Source organism: Papilio polytes, unplaced genomic scaffold (genome assembly GCF_000836215.1).
Source record: "Papilio polytes unplaced genomic scaffold, Ppol_1.0 DF823177.1, whole genome shotgun sequence".
Taxonomy (NCBI): Eukaryota; Metazoa; Arthropoda; class Insecta; order Lepidoptera; family Papilionidae; genus Papilio; species Papilio polytes.
Genome location: NW_013526027.1, coordinates 3,288,843 through 3,312,742, shown reverse-complemented (window position 1 = coordinate 3,312,742; position 23,900 = coordinate 3,288,843). Strand labels below are relative to the sequence as shown.

The 23,900-nt window shown below is 32.5% G+C and overlaps 1 protein-coding gene across 2 annotated transcripts in view; it reads left to right on the top strand.

Annotated features, from left to right (window-relative positions):
- Positions 1 to 23,900, top strand: part of LOC106105179 (Ig-like and fibronectin type-III domain-containing protein C25G4.10) — a 72,461-nt gene that overhangs the window by 20,880 nt on the left and 27,681 nt on the right. For both annotated transcript variants that reach the window (XM_013285433.1, XM_013285432.1), the window contains exon 2: positions 14,249 to 14,284. The gene's annotated coding sequence lies outside the window, so the exon portion shown is untranslated. The remainder of the gene's footprint in view (positions 1 to 14,248; positions 14,285 to 23,900) is intronic.

Genomic DNA, 23,900 nt, shown 5'->3' with positions numbered 1-23,900 from the left:
TTAAGTAATTTTTAAAACAAAATTAGTTAAAAGCCAGGTAACTGATGTCATATTTATTGTTTTATTTTGTGGGATTTGTTACCAATGTTTTCAATCATTTTCGACGATTTGTAAACGCATTTACAGTTATAGTGAAAGCTGAAAACTATACCATTCGGAACTACAAAGCTCTGAAAAGCTTCTAACAAATTTTCTATTTCACAGAAAACACAAAGTCTAACGACGTTCAGACAAACGGTGCAGCCGAGACTAGAAACCTTTTAAAAACAAAGTCCTTTTAAACGGAACAAAGATTTAACCCAATTTATGTTTAGACCAGACGAAATTATGTCAACAGAGAAAAATCTACATTTGATAAATAAACATAAGAAACTCTATTCACGTCTTTAAAACAAATTTACTTTTAATTAAAGGAAATTCAAATAGATTGGAGTTATAAAACACTAAAAAATGTTGAAGACAATTAAATTTCTCCGGTCAATGACCCAAGGTTTTCCCTCGTAATGGTAATGATATCTCTAATCTTTATCGTACCCCTTTGCACATTGGCCCCTCGGCACCTTGGTCCCTCGGCATCTTGGCCCCTCGGCACCTGGTGAAATTCTTGAACGTAATTAAAAATGATTTCGAGGTGGAATTTAATTTTCTAGACGAGAGTGAATGAATGTCCTGTATCTATGACATTTAGTAGGCGGAGTGAATGACTTTCCCCTCCTCTTGTAGCTATGACATTCGGGTATTTCCTACCGTTCGTTTCAATCATTCATTTTCATTCCTTAATCAATTTTCCGACGCCGGAAAAGTATTTTTCAATATGGTAGTTTTGACGGCTTTTCAAATACTTCTTTTTTATTTATAGGATAAGTGTAGTTTTTTTATTAATCCGTATTGTATTAAAGAACAGAGAAAGTAAAGTAAAAGGGAACGGTGAATTCTAATATATATGCAAATGGGTTGTCCTTATTAAACTTTGCCAGTTGTGGTGACTAAATCATTGCATTGTAAAGAAAAGGAATTAACTTAAATATTTAGTTTTTACGAAATGTACTACATTTTAAATATGACCTATCAATAAGTCCTGGCTTTACTAGGTTACTAAGATAAGACTACGCTTCCTGAAAAATGTTTTAAAAAAGTTCAACGATTTAAAATTATACCCGGTTTTTGTTGTCCCTATGGGCCTTTTTGTCAACAAAATTGTTTGGACGTTTGACCAATAATTAAAATTTATTCAATACCAGTTTTCCGTTAGTACAGCAGCAGTGTAGATCTTAGTTTATAAATATTAAAAAAACATAAATAACAATAGAGAACATATGAGCAACATTACCAACGGGCCACGTAAACTACCTACGCTTTATAATGCGATGTACTTGTATTCTTATGCAGGCTACACACGTTAGCCTTATTTAATTTTGCAGGTATCTGAGTTTCATAGTATATATGTATCCTTATGTCAATCATATGATAAAGTTTGTCAATAGATTATACATATCAGCTTTCACTTTCCAATTGGGGGGCTAATTTACTCTGTAGGGATGATTGTGACTAGAATAAAGGTCAAAAGCCTCATGTTAAACCTAATGTGTGTGACCAGCATAATATCTGCATCTCGCAACTGCTGTGTAAATTGAAGACGATTCAATTTACAACAGCAGAGGCGGCAGAACTGATGTCATAAGTCAGACAAGTGGATCAAGATTAGTTAGTTTGACTTCAAATGGTGATTTCATTCGACGGTAAAGGATCAAGATGATTACAGTCTATTATACTTTATTTCATAGGTTTTGAAACACGTATTTATATTATCTATTGCATATTAGCTAAAATTAAATTTTGTTTAAAACTGTAATCGTGTTAAAATTTTGCTCTATATAGCGTTTTTTTTTTAATTGTATTCAAAATGTTGCTAGTAAAATAATATTTTCACGCTTTATGTGACACAAATATTTTTAAATGATCAAAGTAATAAAAGTCAATTTTTACTTATAACTAAAGGCATTAGAAAAACACTTTTTTCTTCCTATCGAGTAAACTATCTGATTCGGACAAAAATTTAAACAATCAAGGGGAAGCAATTCATTTACACAATCTGCCGGTGACATATTTAATTCGCCGTAGCCCTAACCCGTGACGTCACGGTTGTTATTAACTTGGGAGGTTCATTGTTCTCTGAGGACGATTGAGAGGAACAACGGAGCCCTCGCATTAACACATACCTCCGTAATAAACATACATTCTGTATATTATAGGACAATATGTTTACATAGGCGTAGCTACTAGCCTACACTAAATCTAGAATAAACTAGATCTAGCTAAAAATGGGGGGGAGGGGGCGAATTTTAGTAACATCTTTATCGAAGTAGTTTTCATAACTTTTACACATTTTCAATTTTAATAGTAGCGGAACACCCACAACGTAAATGAGAATCGAATTGCTTTTGAATTAAATACAATTTTACCCTTATAACGTACTTGCTTTCGCCCGCGGTTCCGTCTCCATGGAATTAGAAATGGAACAAAAGTGGCTAGCATATTTGTTCTTCGAGATTATGCTCTACACCTGTGCCCAATTCCATCGAGATCCGTTCAGTCTTTTAGGTGGCAAACTCTAACAAACATTCAACAAGGTAAAAAACTACAAAGATAACAAGGTTGCTGCAAGAAACACAGCAGGAAATAAAGAAAATAATAATATTAAAAAAAAACAAACATTCAACCATTAATCTAAATTTTCGCATTTATAATGTAAGATTACTAAAAAAAAATCCTTACCGAGTTATATCAATTACTTGTAATCTAATTACAGGTACGTGATTACTAGAAGTTATAAAAAATATTCAGATTAAATATCCAAACTTTTCTTTCCAAACTAAACTAAACAATTCTCTGTAATATCTTAAGAAAATTATCGGTACACTTTGCTAAGAATTTAATAATAAAATCCCTTGTTAAATACCTTTTGTTCGGAACCTGAGCCACGTTGTAATCATCCCCCGACGTGTCTGAAGCCGGCAATTAATGCAAACGACCCAGATTACTTTCACTGAGAGCACTTATCTTTTATAGACAACGAAATATTCATAACTTGTAACTTAAAGAGTTAACTATGTTTATTATTACCTAAAACTTTTTCAGTTCTAAAAATCTAGCAAGAAAACTATACTATTATGATAAAGCGTAAACGCACACTTCTTTGTTGCCTAAAATGTTAGCAATTACAGCATATTTTTGAATAATTCTTCTTTTAATAAATAGCCCTACCCTTACGTCACGCTTTAGACTATATATTTTTACGCCATTAAACATAGGTGGTAAATATTTTGGATAAAGACTCTAGTGTGGGAAAGAGACCATACGTTGCTGCCAACATCAAGGAAGCAAGATTGCCAAGGTTTGTCATGTCATGTCATTTTGACATTTGCTATTGATAATTTGACAAATGTAAACAAAACAAAATTTTCATAATTTCATGCGGATGAAGTCGCACGGGAACAGCTAGTTAAATATAAAATATTATATTGAACAAGTAAAAAGCAGTATAAATATACAAAATATACGTAAGTTAGAATGTTAGGATATCAAAACTTCATAGACTATTCAATGAGACATCAAATATCCATATATTTCGTTGACAATTGCCAACAATGCACATAACCTATAAAGGGTGCATTTATATCTGTTGCAGACAGCGAGGGCTATTCCCCTACGTTTTATAGCTACGACTAGTGAAATATATGACGATTTATTTTATCTCCAAACAATTTCCAGCACGTTGTGGAACTTGGAAAACTTGTAGCGTCTGTTGTTAGAGTTATTTAACTTATTGAATAAATAATTGTCAAGGAAACTCGACTGAATTGCAAAGGTTTTTTAAAGTTATCGTAAAAGTTAAATTGCTTTTTTTCTTTTTTTTAAACTTAATCTTTATATAGGAACTTTGTAGTTTTATGTATTTAATTTAAATGAAAGTGTCTTTGCTACAGTTTGAAAATTATAATCATTCCAAAGATACTGTCCAGGTTTTATAATTAATTTATATAACATTTATTAATGAAAGTAAAAAATAACTATAGCGCCATCTTTACAGTAATAAAAATAATCGATATTCTATAAAAAAACTCATTCAACAAAACAATTTCAGTTTTCAGGTAATGTTATTTGAAATATCAATAAAAACGAAAATAATTTCTGAATGAATCTCAACGATCTTGATATCAGATGTCAGGCTAAGTTCCTCTCCGACCTGCCTTTGAAATTAAATTGAATATTATTAATATTAATAAATTATTAAACCCGTTGATTCAATCCCTTATCATCGGCCATTGCCGTCCGATCTTTTGATCATTCATTCATTCATTGAGAATAGACGGAAATGTTTGCAATTGAATGAAATATTACATCTTATCGTTCGCCTTTCGCTACATTTACTTCCAGAAGATTTAATAATTCATTCTCCAAGTACAATCGAAGGGATCCAGTGAATGGATACGTTCAGTTCAGTATTGTACTATCAGCGAATTTTGTAGAATAATTTGTTTATAAACGCTTCAATGATTTCTCTTAATTAGCTTCAAGGGTAATTTAAACACGACCCGATTTTATGTAAACTGACTACTTTGCTTTACATTTAGCAACATTTCCCTCTATAGTCATAACAGCTGGCGTCGCTCGTTAAAACTTTTTAAAATTTAATGCCTTCTTCAACTTAAAATTTTGGAGGTTAAGTTGAATTGTTGAAAGTTGAAATAGTTTAAAAAATCTGTTCGTCATTGGACAACTTTGCTTTTTTATCAATTTAAATTAGACATTACGGTTCTAATTAAGGGGCTGGTAGGCATATAAAAACACGGTGCCCTTTAATATAATAAACTTAAAGAAAAAACTAATATGGGTTTTTGTACAGAATCAGTGTAAATCATTGGTAACGCTACGCACCAATTAGTATGAGGTAACAGCACCAGTCGTGGACGCCGCGACGCTCGGAAATCGCTATTCAGTAATCACGTGCGTTCAAACGACGTATTACTTTCTTCGTATTATCTGTGGTCCAAGTGATGACGTAACAGCGGAGTAAACGTTGTAGTTTTAATTAAATAATACAGGAGTTAGTACAATTGATGCACTGAGCACAGTTGGCTACATCCTCAATAAATACTGAAGTGTAGACTAATCGAGAACATTCCAGTTATATCTGAGTTAAACAATGATATTGCTATTCTTTATTGAAATTATGTCCTTTTTATGAGTAAGTCATATTTAAGTGTTATAGACAAATCGTAAATGGCCTTTTAATCAGTATAATTTATTTTAGAACTTACATCAATCAGTTCCACTACAACTTACACGACAAATAAAACAATCTAAAATATCAGCATCATTATGTCATCAATGTAAAACAATTCTAAACTAGACCTGGACATAGCAACAACAACAATAGTTAACATATTAAGCTCAAATTATTATTAATTTATTATTTCAGGTTATAGTAGTAAAAACATCTGTCAATATAATTGTTCTAAACCCATAACTTGGACCACCATGTAAGCCAGCATTAACAACACGCGAGCCTTGCGCAACAAGGAAACATTTCGTCCACTCCGTTCGCAGAACTACGACACCGTCTCGGACGTTTTATAAATTACCCGAACGAATTTAACCAAAAGAATATTTAGCGTTCTTGTAAAATTACGATTTTAGCAATTGTTCCGTTTTAAAAAATATTGCTTTTACGGTATCGGTCTCGAAGGACCACAGACAGGCCAGTTAGAGAAAAGTTCGTGTACAGTTGGATTACAATCGAATGGTGTACCGTTACGGATGCCGTTTGTGTGGTCATTTGGCACGTACTGACTATTATCTGACTATACCATTGCTGGAGTGATCACACTGATAGTATGCTACGTGCCTAAGTGATTATTGCTGTGTTTATAATCCAGTTTTCATGTTTTCTGTTTACTTGAAAGTGACAACTAGTTTGCACGTATCAGTACTCTATTGTTTACGCTTTTATGTTCTAAAATAATATACAGTGTAACAATTAATAAATCTATTCAGGTTTTATATAGAATTTGCAACATAAGATGGCAGAAATAAAAATAAATGTTCAGAAAATCGTTAAACAGAAGCAAACGAAATGCTGAAAAAGCTGCATTTTTCTGTAGAAATCAATACGCAAAGTTTTCGTACAGACTGTGCATTCCCAAGACATACAATTTCTCATTAAGCTAGTGCCAGTGAATGCTAAGACGCCTGTAAGTCAGATCTCTACATCTCTGTGCTCGTCGAGCTCGGCGGCGCGGCGGCGCGGCACTAACCATTGTTCCTGAGGTTATGTGACACCGCAACATACAGTTATTGCGCTATATACTGAATGACTGTACCATTATGTGTTCTACATATAAACACTACTGGTGTTACTATACTAATATCATATAGAGGAATGATTTGTATTTTTGTATATATTGAAATAACTCAAAAACTACTGGGCCGATTTAAAAAATTCTTTCACTATTTAAAAGCTACATTATCATTGAGTAACGTACTAATTTTTTTAAATTCACGCGGACGAAATCACGAGTAACATCTAGTCTCATATGAACATAAATTAAAAGTGACTACTAAAATTACTAATGACATATCGAACTGAAGGGTCGAAACCTGGTTCATGAACCTTATGTATTTTGGTTTTTTATAAATTCACGTCTTATAAAAAAAACCCTTCCTTTCAGTACCAATCTCGAAATTATTACACACAAACACCTAAATTGTAATATCAATTCTACAAACCAGTCGGGAGGTATCGATCCCGCGGTCAGTGGACGCCGCGTTTTCGGCCTTTCGATTCGCTAATCGGAAACCAGAAGTATTTGCTGCGCCCGACTGCGCCCGCATTTCCGTCGCACGCGATATTAATAACGTTTTAAGCTAGTTTCACACGACGACAGTATAGTGGAACATTTAATACGGATATTCAGTTTGAAACCTGCATATGTACAAACAATGGCAGTACTGCTCAGCTTTATTTTCTTTCCGTGTGGAATTAGCATAGGGAATTCGCAAATGTTACTAAATGTAACATATGAAACTTGATTTAATTTAGTAACTTGCTAAATTACGTATTTACTAGATAGTGTTTATCATACTTAATATTATAAATGCGAAAGTTTAGATGGATGGATGGATGTTAGAGTTTGTAGCCTATACGGCTGAACCGATTTCGTTGAAATTTGGCATAGATGTAGAGTATAGTCTGGAAGAACATATAGGCTACTTACCTTTGTTTTTTTAATTCCACACGGACGGAGTTGCGGGCGATAGCTAGTAATTAATAATTTTGTATGAAACATTTATGAAAACTGTACAATATTTTTTATCCTAAGCTCTATTTAGTTCAATCCCATCAGTTTCATATTTGTTAAGCTCTCATGTTAATTTAATATCAGTTGAAGTGGAAATCTGCATTCATGTCACAAGCTACAAATTAATTTATTTATTATTATTAATTTATTATACCAATAATATACATTTGCAGCTTTTTATTAAGCATTTATTTCTATAACTAGAAATTATTATCACATTTATAATGAAGTAAAATATATCGCTTGCAAGATTATGGGAAAATCAATTAGAAAATTCGTAGAGAAGGAAAAGGATGGCAACATTAACACTATCACAATTGTTAAACGGTGACGTCACTAAAATTGTTCAAATACATTGAAAAGAACATTCAAATGTATATGACACTAACCGAATGTTTTCCATTAAAACCTGACCACTCCGCTTCATATAACTGTTTGTAATTACTTTGGGATCGAAATCCTGCTGTTTGATATACGGTAATCGTTTGAAAACATCGCGTGCATATCTCTCGATTATCTCATTATAACTATTTTGTAATATCGTGATAACAAGTAATTTAGATTAACCTGAGGAAAATAATTCCACTGTACAAATAATTGGTTTACCATAGTACTTTATAGATTTACTATAACTAAATTTAAAGTTTCAATGGATGGATGGATGTTTGTTAGTTTGTAGTCTAAACTGCTGAACGGACAGGATAGTCTGGAAGACATAGGCACCCTTTTTTAATTCTAAGCGGACGTAATCGCGGGCGAAAGCTAGTGTCAAATAAAAGTGTAACTCCCAAAACATCTACAAAGTCAGACGCTTAAGGAGCTGTCATTGGCTGTTGGCAGCTATTCCGGTTGTAATGCGTTACAAGAGCCTTACAGCATAAGAGGGTTAATATTTGCACTGCAACTTTAGCGGAAACATTGCAGACGAACAACAAACATGTCTCGAGTTTGTTAACTCTAAGCTTATCTTCTAGATAGGATAGTTCATATCTTATGCCACTTGGCATGAAGCAAAGTAAACAAAATCCTCGTTTTCTTTTAATTTTTGGTTTATTACTCTTTGATAAACCATAGACAATGATATGTCCCTGTAAGTTTAATTAGAAATTTCTAGAAAGCATTTCTGCTACAAAGTTAGTAAAATTACCATCGAAACTCATTGGTTAGTTTTCCTTAGTTTGCAGATTTATGAAAATTGTCCTTTTACTTGTAAGAGAAATCGTATGATTCCCAATAACCCAATTTTCTCTCAGCTGCAATATCGTTTACTTTTATATCTGAAGTGAAACTGTTATATTTCGCACAATATTCAACTCAATAAACCAAATTGTACCGAAAGATAATATAATCTGAGAAAAGACGTAACGCAGCTCGTAGACAATAAAAATATTTTATACTTTTCCATACCTAAGCAGCGGGGTTGCCACTTTACGACTCTTTACCCTAAATTGTCGGGAAAATTTTGTTACTTAAATATCATTCCACTATTTTTATTGCGAGAACTCACTTTACGATACCGGCAATACGTACTTATCAAAAATATCGAATAAACGTAAATACGAATAAATCTACAAATGTGCAAAATAACCTCAAAAACATATTCATAACTTTTATTAGACAAACCTATTAAAATTTATAATGTCTACTAACATTAATATAAGTAATAAAAATACGTAACGGTTACATAAAATAATTCAAAAGGCTACAGAAAAATATGAAATTGTCATTTAATAACCGGCGGCCATGTTTAATGTTGCCATTATCCGCGTATCTGATTGGCTTTTCCGGCTGCATTTGATTGTCAGTAAGTTCATAACAACGTTAAAGTCAAGGTTACGTCGACCTTCGCGCGAACATACGATTGAATCGCGGAACGTTTCATCTCAGATGAAGCTATTACAAAAAGGAATAACTAGTGTAGGGCCAAAACATCCTCCATTAGATATCTAGACAAGATGGGGGGAAAAAAACATAAAATCTTATGATTTTAAAGTCTCTCGATCGATACGAATCAAGATGTCAACCCTCCCTGCATTTGTTTTAACAACCATATAAGCTTAGCGCAAAACAAAATATACACGGAGCAAACTGTCCGACAGACGCTGCATTTACATTATAGGCTTTAGATCTTAAAAATGGTTGGAAAATAATACTAATGCAGATACAAAACTAGAATTATAATAATGCAAAATGCAAATACAGTCGTGTGGAATCAGCAGGTGTACACAAGAGTGGCACTAAGATATAATTTATGGCAGGTTTACTAATGCTATACCGCGTAGAAGACACGTTCCGAACAAAAACTGGTTCCCATCGCCCACTACTTGATTACTGAACTAATTAGATACTATGTTATGTTGAAGATTATGTGTTGCATGTTGGTACCTTCGTTTTTCCTTGTCCGATTTATAATCTGTTTTATATGTTTGTTATTATATTCGAAATGTTTTTACACAACTCGTACGTAACTTGCAGACACTATTTTCGATTTAATTTTATATATGGCAATAATTTTGTTTTAAATGTTGCTATACCAAGGACAGTTTTGAAATGGTTAAAAATAACTTTATATAGTTAAAGATAGTGTAGTAGAAATTATAATTAACAATAATTCGGTACATTTGGTAAAAAGAAAACTATTAGTCTAAACAAAACTTTGTCCACACACGCACAGTTTTAATGGAATACTTCGAACGAATCTATTTGATTCGTTCAGTAAAATTTGCTGGCTTTAAAAGTATTCTTTTCATTGTGTAAAGATTCATCAAACGCAATGTTGAATTAAGCAAAGGAATTGGATTCAACCTCACATTAGGAGATTTATTTGTAAGCTAACAAATTTGCCGTTATTCCGATTTTGTGTTGGATTTACGCGCTCTATAAACCCTTACATCAGTACTTCAGAAAGTAAATCCCGGCCTAAGTAACCCTCTTCAAAACATGATGGGAGCTATGTAATAACATAGGGAAACCTTTAAAGGCATTTAACAGAGATTTAACAGAGATTTATTGATGTAATCTGAATACTTCAATCAAAATAACAATATTGAATTCTTTCATCTTAGGTGTTATAAATTCTGGAGGTTCTTTAGTTTATTTTTTATTATACAGCACTTTTAACCTGAGTTCAAGATTGAGTATATAACATAAACTGTATTGAAACGTAAATTATTTATTACTAGTTTCCGCACGCGACTTCGTCCGCGCGGAATAAAAAAAAACAAATGTGAGTATCCTATGCGTTCTTCCAGAGTATCCTCTACATCTATGCCAAATTTCATCGAAATCCGTTCAGCCGTTTAGGCTACAAACTCTAACAAACATCCATCCATCCATCCATCTAAACTTTCGCATTTATAATATTAGTAAGAAGTAAGATGTACTGCAGTACATAATAAATAATCTAGATCTAAAGCGTTATCGGTTTCGTAAACATAAGTGACTTAATACTAAAAGCAAAATGATATCTGTAACTGCATTTATATACAAAATAACAATTTGAGTAATTGGTACATAACTAGAAATCAAATTAGATCGTATTTGTAGTGTGTAATTTGTACACAGTTGAACACATACAAATTGATTCACAAGCGGCGAAAATTTATTTGTTTACACAAATGTTACTTGCGATTAAAATGTTAATGTGTGTTTGTACATACAGCGTGTTTGTTCATCCCCCGACTACCTGAATACGTAACTCTTTAACTGCAGGTAGAAAGTTTTACACCCTATACTACGAGTACGAGATCGTTGTACTCGTAGTACTTACTTTTGTATATCTGTATTTTTTTTATTTGAAACCCATTGTGGTAAAGTCGATTTAGATTGGGACTGACTTTGACTAAACTATCCCAAACAGTTTTGCGACTGTCGATTGTTCAGGAGCTAATTCAGTGAATTGAAAGAGCGCACACTGCTCGATTTTTCGTTGTGCAACTAAACAGTCGTGCGAAAGTATAGTCAAATGTGTACGCGCGCTCTTATGATAAGAATTGAACCTAGTCTGGACTGATATTCACAATAATGTAGTCCCGGTATGATAGTTCTAACACATAAAAGTTTTTCCAAAACCCCAAATTTTAATATAACATAAAAACTTTTTTTACACAATTTATAATAATATTCCCTCAATTTACATTAAAACATTCAAACATGGTTGATAATACGATTAAATAAGTCATCAATCCGATCCGTGCAATTACTGTGATTATTTGACCGGCTGGCTGTAATATCACTCGTTATTCGCGCCCATTGCAAATGGCTGTTCACAGTTGAATCGTTTAGCGTTTACGTTATATTCCAAATGTTATTGTTAATTCACACCTGCTGTTCTAATTAATAAAAGCAGCGCAATTTAATAACAGCTAAGGACGTATGTCCTTTCTTTACTTACATTTCGTTTTATAACCGCGATTCTGACCATGTTTATTGATATTAGGCTTCACTGTTAACGTTATTTAACTAAAAACGGTTATTTTTCTCGCAATAAACGTTTTTCATTTGTTTTATAGTGACTAGTATTTGATCGATTTTGAATTGTAGTGTTCAATTCGTGTTCTTTGAATTGTGTAAAAGTAATTTAATGGGGCTATGTGATTTTTTTTTTATATTAAAAATATCAGTTTATTGTCACGTTTTCATCTTATTCTATTTGCGCGTAGTTTATGTATAAATATTCATGAATAGCGTAGATAATTGCGCGGCAATGTATGCTAATAGCGCACAAGGCATGCCTCAATGTCAGTCGTCAGATATCAACACAATATCGATATTACATCGATTATAATTCTCCACGCTAAAGCACGATGAGCACAGCCTTAATAGCTTCGTGTTGATTGTTATCATAAACATCCTCGTTGCACAAAGTAAAGATCTAATGTGGAGGAAATCCCTTGTAATATAAATTTGAAATTTGTTTTTTATTTACATTGCAAAAGTTTTTATCGACCGTTTCTACAAACGAACTGTACAAAAATAAACAGTTTATTGTTTCAGAAATTATGACTGTCCTGGCTATAACTCATTGAAATCGACGGCAACGTTGAAGTTACGGTGCACAACTCTTGGAACAAAGTACAGTCGCGGCAACCCGTGGTGTTTCACGCTTAGATTTTCCATGTTTCCAGCAACGAAACAAATTGACCGACGTATTTTTGTACAGACATAATTAAAAGCTACATTTGATTGTTGTTTCGCGTACTTGTATCAATACTTATAAAGAGACTGGCGCTTTTAGGATTATTTTATGCGGCGGTGTTTTTCGCTCTCTCGTTCCCCCCCTGGTGTGCTGAATCCAAGAACTTTAGTTTCTTTAGCTTTTAAGATGTTTCACCGCCAGATTCCCCGACTGTACTTTGTATCAAAGATGTATGTTATTAGGTCGATATGTCGTGAAGTGGTGGGTCTTCAGTAGCTCGAGGGCTGGCCAGTAGGTCAGATGGCGGTCACATCGGCTAGCTGCCAATGCCACTATTGCCACTGTCCACTGATAATCTTTACAAGATCACTGCATTTGTATGCTAATATGGCATACTTCGAACATTGATTGGAACATAGATTCAATGACATTGTAGATTTGATATTGTACTTTGTAATTTATGTATAATCTAATCTAGCATATTTCTAACGAAAGTAAAAACTCAGAAACGTTAGAATGATGAGTGTTTGTTTGTTAAAAGTTAAGAATATCGACAACTGACGAACGGGACACTCTAATTTGGTTATTGATGTAGAACATAGTTTGAAAGAACTCATAGGCTTTTCAGTTTTTTTTTTAATTCGGCAGCCAGTGTACGATATCTGAGTATGTATAACTATGGTAAACCGACAAAATAAATGTCAAATTAAGAGGAAATTTAAAAACCAATAACTCTTCTGAGATTCCTTTGATTTGTGACAGACTGCTGCTTGAGTAAAAACAAATTTTATTGCACAAAAACAAGTTTTACTGCTCGGATAAATTACGCTTCATAAATTCTACGAGAAACAATCATAAATATGGGCTTTTTTGTACCAATAATTATATTGTGTTTTTTTTTATTAGTTACGAAAGATAAAATTCATAACATTACAAATTCAAAAACAATAAGCATAAAATATTCAAGCGCGCAGTAATCTCTGAAAGTTTTGGCATAAAACATTGTGAGCGCGCAATTAAAGTGTAAATTGTTTGAAATGAGACTCTAAGTGTGCCACTAAGTGGGACATGATGAGCCACTTAAATTATTAACATCACAGAGACCCTGACCGAGTGAATTTGCTCCTGTGTGATGCGCTTTATTTATTATAATTACATAATTTACCTTGGACCATTACATAGCGAGTTCTCGGAACATGTTGCGTTTTTATGACAACCAACAGGCAAAGGTACTCAGCATATAAAAAACGTAGGCCACACAAGTTAGGATTTTCATTACCGTTTATTTATCTGCTTGTTTATTTAAATACTAGTTTTCGCCCGCGGCTCCGTCCGCATGGAATTAAAAAAACGAAAATGAGTAGTCTATGTGTTCTTCCAGACTATCCTCTACATCTTTACCAAATATCATCGAGATCCGTTTAGCCGTTTAGGTTACAAACTCTAGCAAACATCCATCCATCCATCTAAACTCTCCCATTTATAATATTAGTATGAAGTATGATAATAAACATACATTAATACTCCACGTGCAATATAAACATGTTTTATAATTCCTCGTGCATTTAATAATTGCATATAAAGGTGCAATCACATTAAAGTCGACCTGGAATTAATGAGAAAGATTTGAGGTAATTTTGAATGTCATTTTTACAGAAAAAAAGGTTTATCTACGTTTTAGACTATGGAAAAGTATTAAAAGTTATATATGTATTTTTATTTTTTAACAATAAATTCTTTTTTTTTTCAGTTGATTCAACGTAGGCTATACCTAGATGTCACAACTGTAAGTACATTTATTTTATTAAAGTAAGTAAAAAAAAACAAAAGTGAATATCCTATGTGTTCCAGACTATCCTCTACAACTAAGCCAAATTTCATCGAGATACGTTCAACCGTTTAGGCTACAAACTTTAACAAACATCCATCCATGCTTCTAAACTTTCGCATTTATAATGTTAGTAAGATATGTATGAAATTGTACAAGCTATTAAAATGCTTATGAAATCTATAAATCGTTTACTATTACTCAAAATGCAATGTTTCTAAAAGCCTTTATATTCCTATAAATAATTTAAATACTAAAAATATATTGAAGCCTGAATACCCAAAAATAACTAGAGGCTTAATAACAGCAACATAAACACAAGTTCTTAGAACTGTCTACCCGGAATTGAAGCGAAAAGTAAAGGGGTTCAAAGGTGAAATCAACGTCTTAAGACAAAGTAACGCCCGAGGCGCCCTCTGTCGGCTGCAGGACTAGCGCAACTCGCCAAACAAACTTAATGAATTTTGTCTGAAAAGGATAGATTACGATGAACCAGAAATAGCCTCAGAATACGATCATAGGAATTATTTTAAGCTTAATTTGATCTGATTTTTTTATTTTAATAACTTATCCCTAAATTAGTAAAATTATTTTATTTTAATTTATGAAAAAAAACTTACAGCCTAACCTTATCTAAATAACTATAAACTAGACGATAGAGAGCCAATGAAAAGTTTTCGCTTGTAACAATATTATAACAGAAACAAACAGCAGGTACTGCTGCCAACTACTAAATAGTTATTACAATATATATAAATTAGGTACAATATAACAATATACAATAGCCACAACGTATTAATAATGTTAGTAACAGTTATCCTACCAATTCGTTAAAAAAATACTTTTATTCAAATTAGGCCCTAGTCGCGCATAGGACATTGAAAAACTTCGTCTCGTAGTCTCATGAACATATCGCATCAGTAGCTGCTACGTTCCAGTAACTGGCACGCCAACTTCTACTTCATTTTACTGGTGTATTCCCGCTGTTATTTGTAAAAGGTATAGTTGCAGTACAAATAATAGAATAGTTTCTCAAACACCGAGTTGATATAAAGCCGACAATAAATTGGTATTTATCGAAGTTTACGCGATATTGTTCCCGGTAATATCGCGAAGGTATATCAATTTATGTCTCTTTCTTAAAATAAATCGCAAAATGTAGTAAAAATAAAAAATCGGTGATATAAGTTACAATGTTTAAAAAAACATTGATATATTGATATAATACTGGCAGGAAAAAAATAATCATCAACTTGCCCTTATCCCTTATGGAGGGTCGGCACAGTATGTGCTGCTCTTCCATACATCTCTATCAGCCGTCATATCTGAATTCACTCCTTTCTTAAGCATATCCTCTTTCACACAATCCATCCATACTTTCTTCGGTCTTCTTCCTTTGTAGCCATCCACATTCAATCTTAACACTTTCTGGTTTGACACTGGCAGGAAAAAAATATCTTCCTTAAATATTTAAAGAAATAAAAACAATTAATTGTGCATTGTTTAAATCCAAGATGAAACAAAACCATTTTGCTCTTCACAAGTATCTATTTTTATATCTTTCAACCAGTATAGTTTAGAGAAACCACTAAAAGCATAACACTTAGAAATACAATACCTTGACCTAGAGAGTTCAAAAACAAAGCTTTGTCCCAAATGTCCGTCATTAAAAAGCAAACAAAATCATAAATATGGCAGTATATATATTTCACCTTCGCGGTGCTCAGTCGATCGGTCACACATTATCTCGCATTGTAAGTAATACGGCCCATGTTAAGATGGCACTTTGTTAAGCTGACGTTGCGTAACGAACTGGTTAAGTGTGAACTTGACATCATTGGGACGCTATTGGCCAATGTTTATATAAGTTGAAGCTGCACATAGACTATCATACTTCATACTAATATTATAAATGCGAAAATTTAGATGGATGGATATTGGTTAGAGTTTATAGCCTAAACTGCTGAATGGATTTCGATGAAATTTGACATAGATGTAGAGGATAGTCTGGAAGAACACATACGCTATTTACTTTTGATTTTTTTAATTCCAAGCGGACGGAGTCGCGAGCGAAAGCTAGTCTGTACATAAATATTGTAAAACAAAACCCTTTTAATGTTCTTTAATCTTTGAGAAGTTCTTTAAGGATTTTGTTTAGGGTTTTATTTAGTCGGTTGTAAAATGGCTTATTAAAACACGACCCAATTCAAAATAATAAAAAAGTGATTGGCTTTTGAACTTAACGAAGTGCTATAAAAGATTTTTTTGCATTTTTTTAATAATTAATATAAAAATTAATCATTATCTATATTATAAAGAGGAAAGATTTGTATTTTTGTATAAAATAAATTAAAAAACAACTAGGCCGATTTTAAACTTTCTTTCAACCTTAGAAAGGTAATTTATTTGTTAGTAACATAGGCTATTGCTGAACATCACACGGGCGAAGTCGCAAGCAACAGCTAGTTTCAAATAAAGACATTTATAAGATTTAGCACATTTGTTTAGAAAGCATTTCAAATGTAATTGAAATCTAAGTCCTATCGTCAATTAAGTTCAAATGAGCAGAGTGGGTAAGAGGGATGATCCAGAGGCTCTTCTATTAGTCTTACACAGCTAAGCAATTTCTTAATCACAACTTAATCCGCGGGAACGGCGATCGGTTACCTTAACTACGGATTTGTAATTCGGCATTGAATTGAATGAAAATTTATATTTGTAATAGATATTTATGAATTATGATAAATTATATTGACTAAATACCTTTTTTTATTAAGGTTTTAAGAATTATCGCCGATTACATTTTTTTATCTTTTTTTATTTATAAAGGAGGATAAATGTCTCTCATTTTGGTCTACTAATTAACTAATAAATTCTTTACGAACATAAAGATTTATTTAATGTAGCATTATATTTTTAAATCGACCCAAAACAATCTTTTACATTTTGACAGTCGTTTTTGCATCTGTATTTAATTGATTTTCGGCCAATTACCAGTTTATGTCACTGGCCGGTTTGATCGTATAAATTTAAATTTCGAATAATAATGCGCTTCTCTTAAAGTTGAATGAACTTTTTATTGATCCATTATTTTTGTTGTTGAATAGTTTAGTGGCAACATTTATGATGTTATTTCCTCTCGATATTCCTGCTAGGATTTGTAATTTGATTGTTAATAAAAATTATCGAAAACAAATTAAAATTGCTGATGCTTATGAGAACCTTTTACCGTCGTTGTTAGACTTATTTGGAATAAACAATTAAATGTCACAATTTTTAAATGGTAATTTTAACAATTATTTCTGTCGATATTTGAGAAAGCTGCATAATATATGGCAACATCTTGATTTATGCGCCAACTCAATTTTATTGCTTTTAAAACAATTAACTGCAACTCTGCTTTCGTGCCAACAACAGGAAGCCGTGATTGCTTATTGTTTTCAGAACTCGTGAAAAATTGTTCGCATGCGAATGAAATTTCGTGACGTAACTTTTTTAATATTCGAAAATATTTTCTCTTTGGTTGAAATATTTTTGGACAGGTGATCGGGGCGTTAGTATTATTTTTAATAATACATAAAAATGGACTTCGAAATGTTAAGTTGTATTTTAAACTTTTACATAATTTTATATGATAGCTACGTGGCGCGGTTTTACTTAATGTAAAAACTCCTCACCTATTCTAGCATTTATCGAAATAAGAGTAAACTATCCATTATAATTCAACAGCTTAGCATTAAAACGGTTAAATTCTGCATTTCTATTTTTTTTTACAAAATATAAAGAGAATGATAATTTATAGAATGTCTAGCAAAGTGACAAAACGTTGCCAAAATGTGTCACTTGTGTCAGCCCGGGGGAGCTGCAAATTTTATGACGCAAATTAAAAGTTTGCTCCAATTTTATATAGTTCCCCCTAAATTTCGAGTCTTATACGCTGTGAAATTCCTGTACGAATAAATTTTAATTTACACATGAGAAATTTCATGGAAAACAAATGAATAAAAAATGGGATAATACGGTGACTATATCCACATAAAATAGCGTTAAACTTAAAGAAATATTAGGAATGAAACAATATCAACATACATACTTTTAGGCACATTAATATAATTGTAGCTAACATAATTAACTAACACTCAGAGCTACTGATCCCGCCAAAATGGCGCGCTATACCAATACGTCCGAATGACGTTGACAGCTGTCAGATAGGGATGGGACTTATATGCCAATGATCTAGTGTTGCGCCAACGCAGTACTGATTTTATTCTTAATATATCTCGTTATTAGCAAAGTCATTAAAAGGCAAGGTTAACAACAAAATTATTTCATGTAATATTAATCTCTTTACTATTTGATTACAAAATATTCTGTATGCCGATACTGCTTTTAAATTAATTTCATATCTGCAGGTAACGTGTGTCATAAAATATCTGCCGGATATCGTGTGAGTTGTAGATACGCTCCGGAAATTAAACAGAGAACAAACTAGAAGGATTTCATTTTCTATGAGAAAATATCTTGCGATTTCTAAAACATTTTTATGTGTACTGATATCCGTTTCATTTAGTTTTTTATTACTAAAGATTCGCTATATCCGTAGAAGTAAATGTAATTGTGTGAAAACAAATTTAAACCGTGTTTTTGTACGCAATCGAGGATAACAAAATGATTTTTACTATTTATAATAACAAATCATTTTAGTAATTTATAAGGAAATAGTTAATAAGCTTTTCTATTTTTAATATAAAGTGGCAACCGAGCAAGTGGCCACCTGAATCCACCGAAATGGAAAGCGACCGCTGACCATAAACATCCGCAATTACAGATGCGTTGTCTACCCTTCATTGACGGAAGAGGAGAGGCACATAAAGAGGACATTTCCCCTTCTTCTGCGTCTCCTACACCATCGAATCCATTTCTTGTAAACAATATTGATATGTTGAAAAATTCCCACGAACAATGAACTCTGAATTATTAATTAAGATTACAAGAAATCGTATTTTTATAGATGGGAGATATAAAAGCTAGATTGTGTTAGTTATATTAAAATCAATGTTTTTTTTAATATAACCAGTCCAATATCGCGTTAGTACATTGACCTGCAGGTGATCTAACTAGTTTGCGACTAAAGGTCGATAGTGTTTATGAGGATGTCCGAGCAATGAACCGGCCTCGGGTCATTTTTGTCGTTAATAGCAGGTCCACCAGAACAAGATCTTGAATAACTTTGTAATTAAATGTGTTTTTTTTTATAAAGCTAGTTTTATTTTTAATTTATTTATGGTCAAACAAGGGAATAGTTTATAATTCAAAATGGTTTTATTTTTTATACTTTAATTATTGACGACAACGCATTTACATTACTTTTTATTTATTAACTTATTTCGATTAGATTTAAAATTTTATTAACCCTTTGAATTTTCACATGTGTAGGAGGATCGCAATAGGTATATAAACACAAAGTTAACGATTTTATTTCGACAATTTTAAAAGCTTGCTGGTTGTATTTCTGGTTCCATTATCAAATGACCAATTCCACAATTGGTAGGTAACATATCTTATTACTTTTACCATTCCCACATCATTTTGTATGTTCAGCTTGGGGAAGGTTGTTCAAAGAAACTGTCAATAAATGCTTATTTGAGTTAGAAACAAGTCGAGCAGAAAGATATTGTACGAATGTATCACGGCATGATTTTTCCTCGTCGCGGAAACTTTTGGGGAACTCTTTTTGTTTTACACTTTTGTTTTTCTGCGACCCGAAATAAAACTTTATTCGCATCCACGTGTACGAGTAAAAAAGTTACTATTGTTTGTTTACCACATATTAGCCTTATTAATTTGACCATTCAGTAAAAAATAACAAAATTATGAAACAGTACCATTTTTCTATTTCTTTTACCTATAAATATAAGGAACTTGAGAAAATTAATAATGTAATGCATTCAGTTTTAGCGCGAACATAAATTTCAAGATGGCGTCAACAATTAAAACGGCCCCACAAGCGATCGTGTCCTATATTCGGTCCAAAAATTTTCAACTAAAGGAATTAAACGCAGCGTTGAAATAAGTACTTAAAATCCCATGATTAAATTCTACCTGATAAAATTCATCGTAATTTTATTAAAAACTTTGTACTTATTATGCTACAATTTTTGTTTTATATCTCGCCAAATGTGCCGAATTTAAATGTAGTTTCAACGCCATCTGTCGAAACTATATTGAAAATAATTTAATTGTATGTTTTTGTAACCACAAGATGGCGTTAATGGCGTTATTAAATCGGGGTATGGTAGGACTTTTTACTTCGGAACATATTATTGTTTTTATTTGTTTTCTATACGTTATTGTGCTCTATTTAAGCTAGATGTCCTCGTGTTCTGTGCACGTGTTCATTGTTATACGACAACTTAAATTAAATATTAATTAGTATCTAAGCTCGGTTACAATTCACAGTGTGCAATGCGGCCGGCCTTCGCGCGTTCGATGAATTCTGATCACACGATATAAGGCTTGATGGATGTGTGATGCCTTAACAGTTTTAGCAATTTGTACTGCTTTTGATACGTTATTTTATATGTAATATCTTTGGTAAGAAAAACAGCAACACATTTTGTTTTGTAATGTAAGCATTGTGTTAATTTTCTGTTCTCTTGCACCTTTTGGTACGATTTTTTCAGCTTTTCCTATAAATTTATATATTTAGGTATATGAAAAAAACATTAATTAAAGAATTATGTGCATACATTTCGGAAAAACTGGTCTTAGCTTACGCTACTATTTTGATGAAAAAGTACATTTTTCTATTTATAAGTACGTAGTTATAAGTAAAAATTACATTTTTGTATTAAAGTAACCTGTTATTTTAACTAAATCGCGTAACTGTACAACTGTGTGTTATTTTTGCTACATCACTACAGAAGGAAGGCTCGGTTCGTGCTTCCCTTTTAGGGCAGCAAGGACTCGTCTAATGTTCAACAAATACCGCCTTATTCGATAGTAAACAAAGCGGTAAATATATGCATTTTTGTCTTACATAAGGTTTAATTTTAAAAGTTGTTTTATATGTAACATTATTAACCAACGGGTTTTAATTAATTTTATACGATTACTAAGACTTATAAAGTAAGGAATATATGACATACTTATATATAGACGTAAGGCATGAAAAAAATAGATAAATTACATTAAACCCTATTCTATTTACAATATTAATTTATGCTCAAGTTTATATGCACTGTTGTGATTTATTCTTGTTTACCTTACTATGTAAATGTAACTAATAAAACATAAATAATAAAAAAAGGCTCATCATCAACTTGCCCTTATCCCTTACGGAGGGTCGGCACAGTATGTGCTGCTCTTCCATACATCTCTATAAGCCGTCATATCTGAATCCACTCCTTTCTTAAGCATATCCTATTTCACACAATCCATCCATACTTTCTTCGGTCTTCGTCTTCCTTTGTAGCCATCCACATTCATTTTTAACACTTTCAGGTTTATGTATATCCAAATAATAAAAACACTATTGTCCCTTAAAAATGTATTTTTTAAGCTATTATCCGATAAAATAATAGATTAAAATCACACTTCTTACGTCGTGTTTAGGTCTTGAGTAAACTTAGCTATGACGGAATAAATATACAACTTTGCACAAACTACAAGGTTTTCTTCTATTGAGAAATGTCCACATACGCATCTGTATAGATGCTATATTTATGGGATGAATGAATATTTTAGCACAGATTAAAATTCACAACAAGCTAGAATACTGCATTTTTATTTAATTTTTGTTTATCAAATTATGCATATACCCGAATTCAAATCTTTCATACGACTAGGCTAATTATTCTTATAAAAATGTAGGTCATTTTCATCATAAGAATCTGATAAAAAACCTCATTTACTAATGAGCTAGCAACTTTGAAGTGTACTTAAGAAAACCGCTGCGTCGAAGAAAAACTGTATACCCATATCTATATACTATTATAATAAAGCGTAAACACACACTTCTTTGTTGCCTAAGATGTCAGCAATTACAGCATATTTTTGAATAACTCTTTATTTAATAAAAAAACCCTACACCTACGTCAAGATTTAGGCTATAAATTTTCACGTCATTAAACTTAGAGGGTAAATATTTTGGATAAAAACCCTAATGTGGAAAAGAGACCATAAGTTGCTGCCAACATCAAGAAAGCAAGGTTGTCATCATGTCATGTCATTTTGACATTTGCTATTGATAATTTGACAAATGTAAACAATGAAATAAAATTTTCACAATTTCATGCGGATGACGCCGCGCGGGAACAGCTAGTATAAGTATATTTTATAGCTACTGAAAACTGTCGCCGATCACATACAAGAGTCATTTGGCAATTTGATTGCTTCGTCTGGAAAGGGCCTAAAATCAAGAAAATTATCAATAGATTACCCAAACACTTTGTATGGCCAAACACATGCCGTTAGAATTCAAACAGATTAAAATCGCAGACTTAATGGAACTTCCGAGTTGGAATTTGAAATTCCAATCCAGTTAGACTAGGAGAACCTATGCCTACACAAAATAAACGAATTAACTAATGGAAAAATAACGGAAACAAGTCAATTTTAGTTATTGAAACCAATATTTGAAACAAAACGAGAGTTTCATTTCATTTTTAATCATTAAACCTAATTTTAGTCCCTTTCCCTTTCCACTCTTTTCTTAAGAGGATAGGATGGGAAGGAAAAGAGGATTTGACAGTGGAGGAGACGCATAGGTAGGGGAAATATCCTCTTTATGTGCATCTTTTCCGTCAATTAAGGGAAGGCAACGCATCTGCAATTGCGGATGTTTATGGGCAGCGATCGCTTTCCATTTCGGTGGATTCAGGTGGCCGTTTGCTCGTTTGCCACCTTATATTATAAAAAAAAAATTCTATACAGATAATTAAAGCTTATATTTAATAGAAATAAAATATATGACTGAAATGTATAATATTAAAATAGGCACTTAACAACGCTATATTGTTGTGGGACCGGCAGACATTCGATAGAAATATAAAAATCCTTTTAATTCTACATCGTAACTCAATTTGCGGCTCAGAATGTACAATGTACGTAAAATGTGCACTTTCCACGCTATTGTAGCGCTAAGTAGGGTAAAAAGCGAGGGAATAACTAAGTCAACAAAATGGACGCCTTCCTTCTACCTTTGTACCAATGTGCGTCATCATAAATCAAGGGGTTGCTGCGCACCCACCAATAAACAGGGTTATATTATATCTATACCAATATAAACAGGAAAACTATGTTTGTTTGATTGTAATGAATAGGCTCAAAAACTACTGGGCCGATTTCAAAAATTCTTTCACCGTTAGAAACGTAATTTAACTGTAAGTAACATAGGCTATAGGTATCATTTCTTTTGACGGACGGATTCGCGGGCAAAACCTAGTAGTTTATATTTCACCATCACTAAGTCTATTGTTCTTATAACACGCGAGCTGTTTCCGTGCGGCTTCATCCGCATGAAATTATGAAAATTTGGTTTTAATGTTTTATTTTTTTAATTATCAATAGCAAA